Below are 10,175 nucleotides of genomic sequence, written 5' to 3' on the forward strand. Positions count from 1 at the left end.
GGCCTGTACGAGGGGGGGCGGTGTTGCGTTGGCGATATCCTTGGATATCGCTAACGCGTTCAACACCGTCCCCTGGGATCGGATAATGGAGGCCCTGGTCTTCCACCGGGTGCCTCTGTATCTCAGAAGGGTGATTGGGAGCTATCTCTCCGACAGGCGTATAGAGTATCCCGGCCGGTACGGGATGGTGCGCAGGGGCGTCGTGCGCGGGGTTCCGCAGGGCTCGGTGTTGGGCCCGTTGCTGTGGAATCTTGCGTACGATCGCGTCCTGCGGGAGGAGATGCCTCCCGGGGTCAGCCTGACGTGTTACGCCGACGACACGCTGGTATTGGCCACCGGGAGGTATGCGAAGGAGGCCATCTGCCTGGCGGAGCGCGGCGCGTGGCGCGCGGTGCGCGCGATCCGGTCGCTGGGCCTAGAGGTGTCCGTCGAGAAAACCAGGGCCATGTGGTTTCTCCGCTCGGCCCGGTTGGCGGCGCCTCCCCAGTGCTGGATCTGCGTGGGGGAGGGGATGGTCAAGGTCGGGTCCCAGATGCGGTACCTGGGACTCGAGCTTGACGGCCGGTGGCGTTTTGACCGCCACCTTGAGTCGCTGGCGCCCCGGGCGGAGAGGGCGACCGCTGCGCTCGGTCGCCTTCTCCCGAATCTCGGGGGACCCTGTGGACGGGTGCGTCGTCTGTTCGCGGTGGTGGTGCGAGTTTTGGTCCTGTACGGAGCCCCTGTGTGGGCGCGCGATGTCTTGGCTAGGGGGCGCAGTGGCGGCACACGGTCGCTGCTGCGTCGCATCGAGCGCAGGCTGGCCATAGGCATCGTGCGGGGGTACCGCACCATTTCATACGCGACGGCGATGGTGATGTCGGGGCTGATCCCCCTCGAGCTGGAGGCCCGCGTGTTGGCGGATGTGCATACGCACTCCAGGGAACTCCGGCTCCGGGGGGTGGCCCCGGATCAGGCGCGGCTCATGGTGGATGAGCTCAGGCGACATGCTCGGCGGCACGCAGCCCGGGAGTGGCGCGATAGCCTTCCCGGGACGAGGGAGGGCGAGAGGCGGGCCGTTCGGGCCATCCTCCCGGTGTTCGATCAATGGAACAGGGGATGGATGGGGCATAGGGTCTCCTACCGTGTGACGCAGGTGATGAGCGGGCACGGGTGCTTCGGCGACTACCTGTGTCGCATCGGGAGGGAGACCGAGGAGGCGTGTCACCACTGCGGCGAGCCGCGGGACACGGCGCAACACACTCTGGAGGAGTGTCCGGCATGGGGGGGAGAGCGCCGTGCCCTGCGGCGCGCGGTGGGCCACGACCTCTCGCTCCCGGCTGTCGTCGCTGCGGCAGCCGGTGGCGAGGAGGCGTGGAGGGGGTTCGCTTCCTTCTGCGAGCGGGTTATGCTGCGGAAGGAGGCTGCGGAACGGGATCGGGAGCGTAATCACGATCCCGGCCGAAGGGGGGTGAGGCGGCGCAGGGTACGCCCCGGGGGCGTACCCCCGTTGCGACGCCTCTGACGCGAGCGGGGACGCCCTTGATGATCTCGAGGCGGGGGATCGGATATCCCCTTACACTCGGTCACCAACGGCGTCCCCGGAGGCCGCCGGGCATCTCGAGCGGGGGCTCGGATGCTCATCGGGCGGCCTAACAGGGGGGAAGGCGCCACGTCGTCCGTTGCGTGGTGCCTTCGGATAGAGTAGGTACGGGAGGGGGCCGCGTCCCCCCCTGGGTGGTATGCTAAGGCGGAGGCACACCGGATTGACATGCGCGCGCAGAGCACGGGTGCCCCCAGGAGTCTAGGGACGGACGGGGAGGAGTTAGTGGGTATACTCGGCGTTGCACCAACCAGCCGAGGAGTCCCACATAACCCGGACCACCCCCCCCCCCCCGGGGGGGTTCGGGTATCCGTAACGAGATTACCTCCTCGGAAAAAAAAAAAAAAAAAATAGGATAGAGGATAGGATGGGATAGAGGATAGGATAAGATAGAGGATAGGAAAGGATAGACGATAGGATATGATAGAGGATAGGATAAGATAGAGGATAGGATAGGATAGAGGATAGGAGAGGATGGAGGATAGGTTGGGATAGAGGATACTAAATGTTAGATGAGAGGATAGGATAGAGGATAGTATAGGATGGAGGATAGGATAGGATGGAGGATAGGATGGGATAGAGGATGGGATGGGATAGAGGATAGGATAGGATAAATGGTAGGATACGATAGAGGATACGATAGGATAGAGGATTGTATAGGATAGAGGACAGGATAGGATGGAGGATAGGATGGGATAGAGGATAGGATAAGATAGAGGATAGGATAGGATAGAGGATAGGAGAGGATGGAGGATAGGTTGGGATAGAGGATAGGAAATGTTAGATGAGAGGATAGGATAGAGGATAGTATAGGATGGAGGATAGGATAGGATGGAGGATAGGATGGAATAGAGTATAGGATGAGATAGAGGATAGGATAGGATAGAGGATAGGATATGATAGAGGATAGGATAGGATAGAGGATAGGATGAGATAGAGGATAGGATAGGATAGAGGATAGGGTATGGTAGAGGATAGGATAGGATAGAGGATGGGATAGGATAGAGGATAGGACAGGATATAGGATAGGATAGGATAGAGGATAGGATTGGATAGAGGGTAGAATAGGATAGAGGATAGGATAGGATGGAGGATAGGATGGAATAGAGGATAGGATGAGATAGAGGATAGGATAGGATAGAGGATAGGATATGACAGAGGATAGGATAGGATAGAGGATAGGATGAGATAGAGGATAGGATAGGATAGAAGATAGGATATGATAGAGGATAGGATAGGATAGAGGATGGGATAGGATAGAGGATAGTATAGGATGGAGGATAGGATGAGATAGAGGATAGGATAGGATAGAGGATAGGATATGATAGAGGATAGGATAAGATAGAGGATAGGATAGGATAGAGGATAGGAGAGGATGGAGGATAGGTTGGGATAGAGGATACTAAATGTTAGATGAGAGGATAGGATAGAGGATAGTATAGGATGCAGGATAGGATAGGATGGAGGATAGGATGGGATAGAGGATGGGATGGGATAGAGGATAGGATAGGATAAATGGTAGGATACGATAGAGGATACGATAGGATAGAGGATTGTATAGGATAGAGGACCGGATAGGATGGAGGATAGGATGGGATAGAGGATAGGATTGGATAGAGGGTAGAATAGGATAGAGGATAGGATAGGATGGAGGATAGGATGGAATAGAGGATAGGATGAGATAGAGGATAGGATAGGATAGAGGATGGGATAGGATAGAGGATAGGATAGGATAGAGGATAGGATGAGATAGAGGATAGGATAGGATAGAGGATAGGATATGATAGAGGATAGGATAAGATAGAGGATAGGATAGGATAGAGGATAGGAGGGGATGGAGGATAGGTTGGGATAGAGGATACTAAATGTTAGATGAGAGGATAGGATAGAGGATAGTATAGGATGGAGGATAGGATAGGATGGAGGATAGGATGGGATAGAGGATGGGATGGGATAGAGGATAGGATAGGATAAATGGTAGGATACGATAGAGGATACGATAGGATAGAGGATTGTATAGGATAGAGGACAGGATAGGATGGAGGATAGGATGGGATAGAGGAAAGGATAGGATAGAGGATAGGAGAGGATGGAGGATAGGTTGGGATAGAGGATAGGAAATGTTAGATGAGAGGATAGGATAGAGGATAGTATAGGATGGAGGATAGGATAGGATGGAGGATAGGATGGAATAGAGTATAGGATGAGATAGAGGATAGGATAGGATAGAGGATAGGATATGATAGAGGATAGGATAGGATAGAGGATAGGATGAGATAGAGGATAGGATAGGATAGAGGATAGGGTATGATAGAGGATAGGATAGGATAGAGGATGGGATAGGATAGAGGATAGGACAGGATCTAGGATAGGATAGGATAGAGAATAGGATTGGATACAGGGTAGAATAGGATAGAGGATAGGATAGGATGGAGGATAGGATGGAATAGAGGATAGGATGAGATAGAGGATAGGATAGGATAGAGGATAGGATATGATATAGGATAGGATAGGATAGAGGATAGGATGAGATAGAGGATAGGATAGGATAGAGGATAGGATATGATAGAGGATAGGATAGGATAAAGGATGGGATAGGATAGAGGATAGGATAGTATATAGGATAGGATAGGATAGAGGATAGGATTGGATAGAGTGTAGAATAGGATAGAGGATAGGATAGGATGGAGGATAGGATTGAATAGAGGATAGGATGAGATAGAGGATAGGATAGGATAGAGGATAGGATATGATAGGGGATAGGATAGGATAGAGGATAGGATGAGATAGAGGATAGGATAGGATAGAGGATAGGATATGATAGAGGATAGGATAGGATAGAGGATGGGATAGGATAGAGGATAGGATGGGATAGAGGATAGGATACGATAGAGGATAGGATAGGATAGACGATAGGATATGATAGAGGATAGGATAGGATAGATGGTAGAATACGGTAGAGTATAGGATAGGATACAGGATAGAATAGCATAGAGGATAGGATAGGATGGAGGATAGGAAGGGATAGAGGATACGACAAGATAGACGATAGGATAGGATAGAGGATAGGATATGATAGAGGATAGGTTAGATGATAGGATATGATAGAGGATAGGGTGAGATAGAGGATAGGATAGGATAGAGGATAGGATATGATAGAGGATAGGATAGGATAGAGGATGGGATAGGATAGAGGATAGGATAGGATATAGAATAGGATAGGATGGAGGATAGGATGGAATAGAGGATAGGATGAGATGGAGGATAGGATAGGATAGAGGATAGGATAGGATGGAGGATAGGATGGAATAGAGGATAGAATGAGATAGAGGATAGGATAGGATAGAGGATAGGATATGATAGAGGATAGGATAGGATAGAGGATAGGATGAGATAGAGGATAGGATAGGATAGAGGATAGGATATGATAGAGGATAGGATAGGATAGAGGATGGGATAGGATAGAGGATAGGATAGGATATAGGATAGGATAGGATAGAGGATAGGATTGGATAGAGGGTAGAATAGGATAGAGGATAGGATAGGATGGAGGATAGGATGGAATATAGGATAGGATAGGATAGAGGATAGGATTGGATAGAGGGTAGAATAGGATAGAGGATAGGGTAGGATGGAGGATAGGATGGAATAGAGGATAGGATGAGATAGAGGATAGGATAGGATAGAGGATAGGATATGATAGAGGATAGGATAGGATAGAGGATAGGATATGATAGAGGATAGGATAGGATAGAGGATGGGATAGGATAGAGGATAGGATGGGATAGAGGATGGGATGGGATAGAGGATAGGATAGGATAAATGGTAGGATACGATAGAGGATACGATAGGATAGAGGATTGTATAGGATAGAGGACCGGATAGGATGGAGGATAGGATGGGATAGATGATAGGATTGGATAGAGGGTAGAATAGGATAGAGGATAGGATAGGATGGAGGATAGGATGGAATAGAGGATAGGATGGGATAGAGGATAGGATAGGATAGAGGATGGGATAGGATAGAGGATAGGATAGGATAGAGGATAGGATGAGATAGAGGATAGGATAGGATAGAGGATAGGATATGATAGAGGATAGGATAAGATAGAGGATAGGATAGGATAGAGGATAGGAGAGAATGGAGGATAGGTTGGGATAGAGGATGGGATGGGATAGAGGATAGGATAGGATAAATGGTAGGATACGATAGAGGATACGATAGGATAGAGGATTGTATAGGATAGAGGACCGGATAGGATGGAGGATAGGATGGGATAGATGATAGGATTGGATAGAGGGTAGAATAGGATAGAGGATAGGATAGGATGGAGGATAGGATGGAATAGAGGATAGGATGAGATAGAGGATAGGATAGGATAGAGGATGGGATAGGATAGAGGATAGGATAGGATAGAGGATAGGATGAGATAGAGGATAGGATAGGATAGAGGATAGGAGAGAATGGAGGATAGGTTGGGATAGAGGATACTAAATGTTAGATGAGAGGATAGGATAGAGGATAGTATAGGATGGAGGATAGGATAGGATGGAGGATAGGATGGGATAGAGGATGGGATGGGATAGAGGATAGGATAGGATAAATGGTAGGATACGATAGAGGATACGATAGGATAGAGGATTGTATAGGATAGAGGACAGGATAGGATGGAGGATAGGATGGGATAGAGGATAGGATAAGATAGAGGATAGGATAGGATAGAGGATAGGAGAGGATGGAGGATAGGTTGGGATAGAGGATAGGAAATGTTAGATGAGAGGATAGGATAGAGGATAGTATAGGATGGAGGATAGGATAGGATGGAGGATAGGATGGAATAGAGTATAGGATGAGATAGAGGATAGGATAGGATAGAGGATAGGATATGATAGAGGATAGGATAGGATAGAGGATAGGATGAGATAGAGGATAGGATAGGATAGAGGATAGGGTATGATAGAGGATAGGATAGGATAGAGGATGGGATAGGATAGAGGATAGGACAGGATATAGGATAGGATAGGATAGAGGATAGGATTGGATAGAGGGTAGAATAGGATAGAGGATAGGATAGGATGGAGGATAGGATGGAATAGAGGATAGGATGAGATAGAGGATGGGATAGGATAGAGGATAGGACAGGATATAGGATAGGATAGGATAGAGGATAGGATTGGATAGAGGGTAGAATAGGATAGAGGATAGGATAGGATGGAGGATAGGATAGGATAAAGGATAGGATACAATAGAGGATAGGATGGGATAGAGGATAGGATAGGATGGAGGATAGTATGAGGATGGAGGATAGGATGGGATAGAGGATAGGATAGGATTGAGGATAGGATATGATAGAGGATAGGATAGGATAGAGGATGGGTTACGATAGCGGATAGGATGGGTTAGAGGATAGGATAGGATAGATGGTAGGATACGATAGAGGATAAATGATAAATGATAGGATAGGATAGAGGATAGGATAGGATAGCGGATAGGATAGGACAGTGGATAGGAAATGATAGAGGATAGGATAGTGTTGAGGGGTTATGTGGAAATAATTATACGGGAAGACGGTGGAAGAAATATATTTAAACGGAAGAAGCCGTTGTCGGAGGTGTCTACAAGACGAGCGCACAGTTAGAACTAATGCCCAAACGCGAGGGCGGCGATGCGTACCTTCATACCTGAAGTGAGGACGACCTTCAATAAAATAACGGGGAATCAGGTATTTCCCAATAACCATAGGATGTGGGGTTTTCCACAGGGTACGGTAAAAGGCCTAACGTTTTACTTTAACACTCCCCCTAAAACTCTACATCCTTCAAAAACAAAAATTCACTCAGTAATCTCTTTCTTACTTGTAAGGCCTAATTTTTGACTTAAGTAAATAGATCTCGGTTTCGCTAATGCTTTCGTGAATATGTCGGCTATTTGTTCCTCACTTTTAACATACTTAACATCAATTTCACCTTTTTCATATAAATCACGCACAAAATGATACTTAATATCTATATGCTTGCTTCTTTGATGGAATTCCGGATTTTTAATCAATTTTAACGCACTCATGTTGTCTACATACAACGTACAATCAACAATATTCGTTTTACACTCGTTAAACAACTTTTTCAACCATACGATTTCTTTTGCCGCTGACGCTGCGCTTATATATTCGGCTTCAGTCGTTGATAACGATACGCATTGTTGTCGCTTACTTTGCCATACAATTGATGCATTCCCAAATTTACACACCAAACCAGATGTTGATTTTCGAGTCTCCTTATCCCCTCCAAAATCAGCATCACTGTAAGCTTCGAAATCCCCATCTTTACTATAAAGTAATCCTACGTCTGCGGTACCTTTCAAAAATCTTATTATCCGTTTCACGAGTAGCCAATGTGCAGTACTTGGTTTATCTAAAACTCTCGATGCTATATTTACTGCATAACTTATATCCGGTCTAGTTATTGTTTGTAAAAACATTAAATTACCCACGGCTTCGCGATACGGTACATCACGACAGTTGTCTTTAACAAAATCACTCGCATCCCAGCCAACCTCTACTGGAGTTGATACATTATTCGCGTCTGTTAAATTAAATTTTTCAACAATATGTTCAGTATATTTGCTTTGGCTGATGAAAATTGATCCGTTTCTCAGTCTGCAAATTTCTATTCCGAGGAAATTCGTTACATTTTTCGTGCATGTTATTTTAAAATCCTTAGCTAATTCAAAAAACAGTTTATCTATTAGATGCTCATGCGACGCTGCCAGAAGCCCGTCATCAACATAAATCGCTAGAAACATTTTTCCATCGTTTTTATCATAAATATAAAGACACGAATCGGCTGAGCTTTTATTAAATCCGAATTTTATAATAAAATCGCTAAAATGTTCGGTCCAGCATCTCGGAGCTTGTTTTAGCCCATACAAACTTTTCAATAACTTACAGACACTCGCTGTTCCATCATGAAACCCTTCAGGTTGTTTCATATATATGTCTTCGTTTAAATTTCCATACAAGAACGCGGTCTTTATGTCAAACTGACCCAAACTCAATCCATTACGCGCAGCGATACTTAACAGAAATCTTACGGTATCATATCGAACTACCGGGCTGAACGTTTCTTTATAATCGAGTCCTTGTATTTGCGAACATCCTTTTATTACTAATCGCGCTTTAAATCGTTCTGTATTATCAGGATTCGTTTTCTTCGAGTAAACCCAGCGACTATTAATAATTTTGCGATTTACTGGCTTTTCAACTAAAGTCTAAGTTTGATTTTCACGTAAGGCATCCATCTCTTCATTCATAGCATTCATCCAAAAATCTTTCTCATTACACTTAATTGCTTCATTATAATCGCAAGGTAACTTTTCTGCACGAAAAGTAATCGGACAACCGTAAAATTCCGTTTGTTTGATCGTTCGTCTATCACGGAGCTGTCTTACGTTGCCATTCTCGATTGAAGATTGCAAAGGCTGTTGTATTTGATCGTTACTGATATTAGTTTCGACATCGACCGTTGTATTTTCAAAACTATCTGTACTCTCATGAGTAGTTAAATTTCCTCCGATTTCGTCGGGTTTTTTAAAGGTATCTACATCAACGTTATTTGCCGTTAGTCTCTCTGGTTTGAATAGTACATCACGGCTCAAAACTACGTCTCGTAAACTCGGCACGTAGACACGGTACCCTTTGCAATTTTCAATATATCCTACTAAATACCCTTTTACTGCTTTTCTGTCGAGCTTTTTTCTTTTCTGAGGGGGTATATGGACAAAACATTCTGTCCCGAAAATTTTCAAATTTTCTATATTCGTCCCTTTGCCGTACCATAAACCATAGGGATTCTGACCTGGCTGTTTTGACGGTCCCGATCGGTTAATGACATATGCAGCTGTGTTCATCGCTTCAGCCCATAGGGACAAAGGTAGTTCCGGCTTCGAGTATAACATTGACCGCGCGGCCTCGACTATAATTCGGTTTTCCCGCTCTGCGACACCATTCTGTTGAGGTGTATACGGAACACTTAAGGTGTGTTTTATGCCTTTATTGGCCAAATAGCCCTGGACGCTTCTATTCTCGAATTCTTTTCCCCCGTCACTGTGAATTTCTTTTATGTTTTCCCCGAACATATTTTCAATTTCACTGCAAAACATTTGTAATTTCTCAACAACTTCTGATTTTTGCCGCATAAAATAAATTTGTCTAAAGCCAGAATACTCATCCTTAAAAATTAGAAAATAACGTTTTTTGCCAATCGATTCGTGCTCCATCGGCCCACATACGTCGGTATGTATAATCTCGCGGCATTTCGTAGCACGGTCACTTCTATTATGAAAACTAAGCTTATGGTGTTTTCCATAAGCACAACCTTCGCAAAAAACGTTATCGTCTATTACATTAATCCCCTTATTTTTCAAAAAATATTTAACATGTTTAAAATTTTGATGGCATAGTCTTTCGTGCCATAGCTGTAAGCTTTCGTTGCGAGATTTAATAGATACTTTTTCGCTATTAACATTTTTGGCTAAATTACATTTTGTCGGTGTCACAACGCGTAAATTTACTTTAAATAAATCTCCCCAAATCGAGCC

Source organism: Halictus rubicundus, unplaced genomic scaffold (genome assembly GCF_050948215.1).
Source record: "Halictus rubicundus isolate RS-2024b unplaced genomic scaffold, iyHalRubi1_principal scaffold0033, whole genome shotgun sequence".
Taxonomy (NCBI): Eukaryota; Metazoa; Arthropoda; class Insecta; order Hymenoptera; family Halictidae; genus Halictus; species Halictus rubicundus.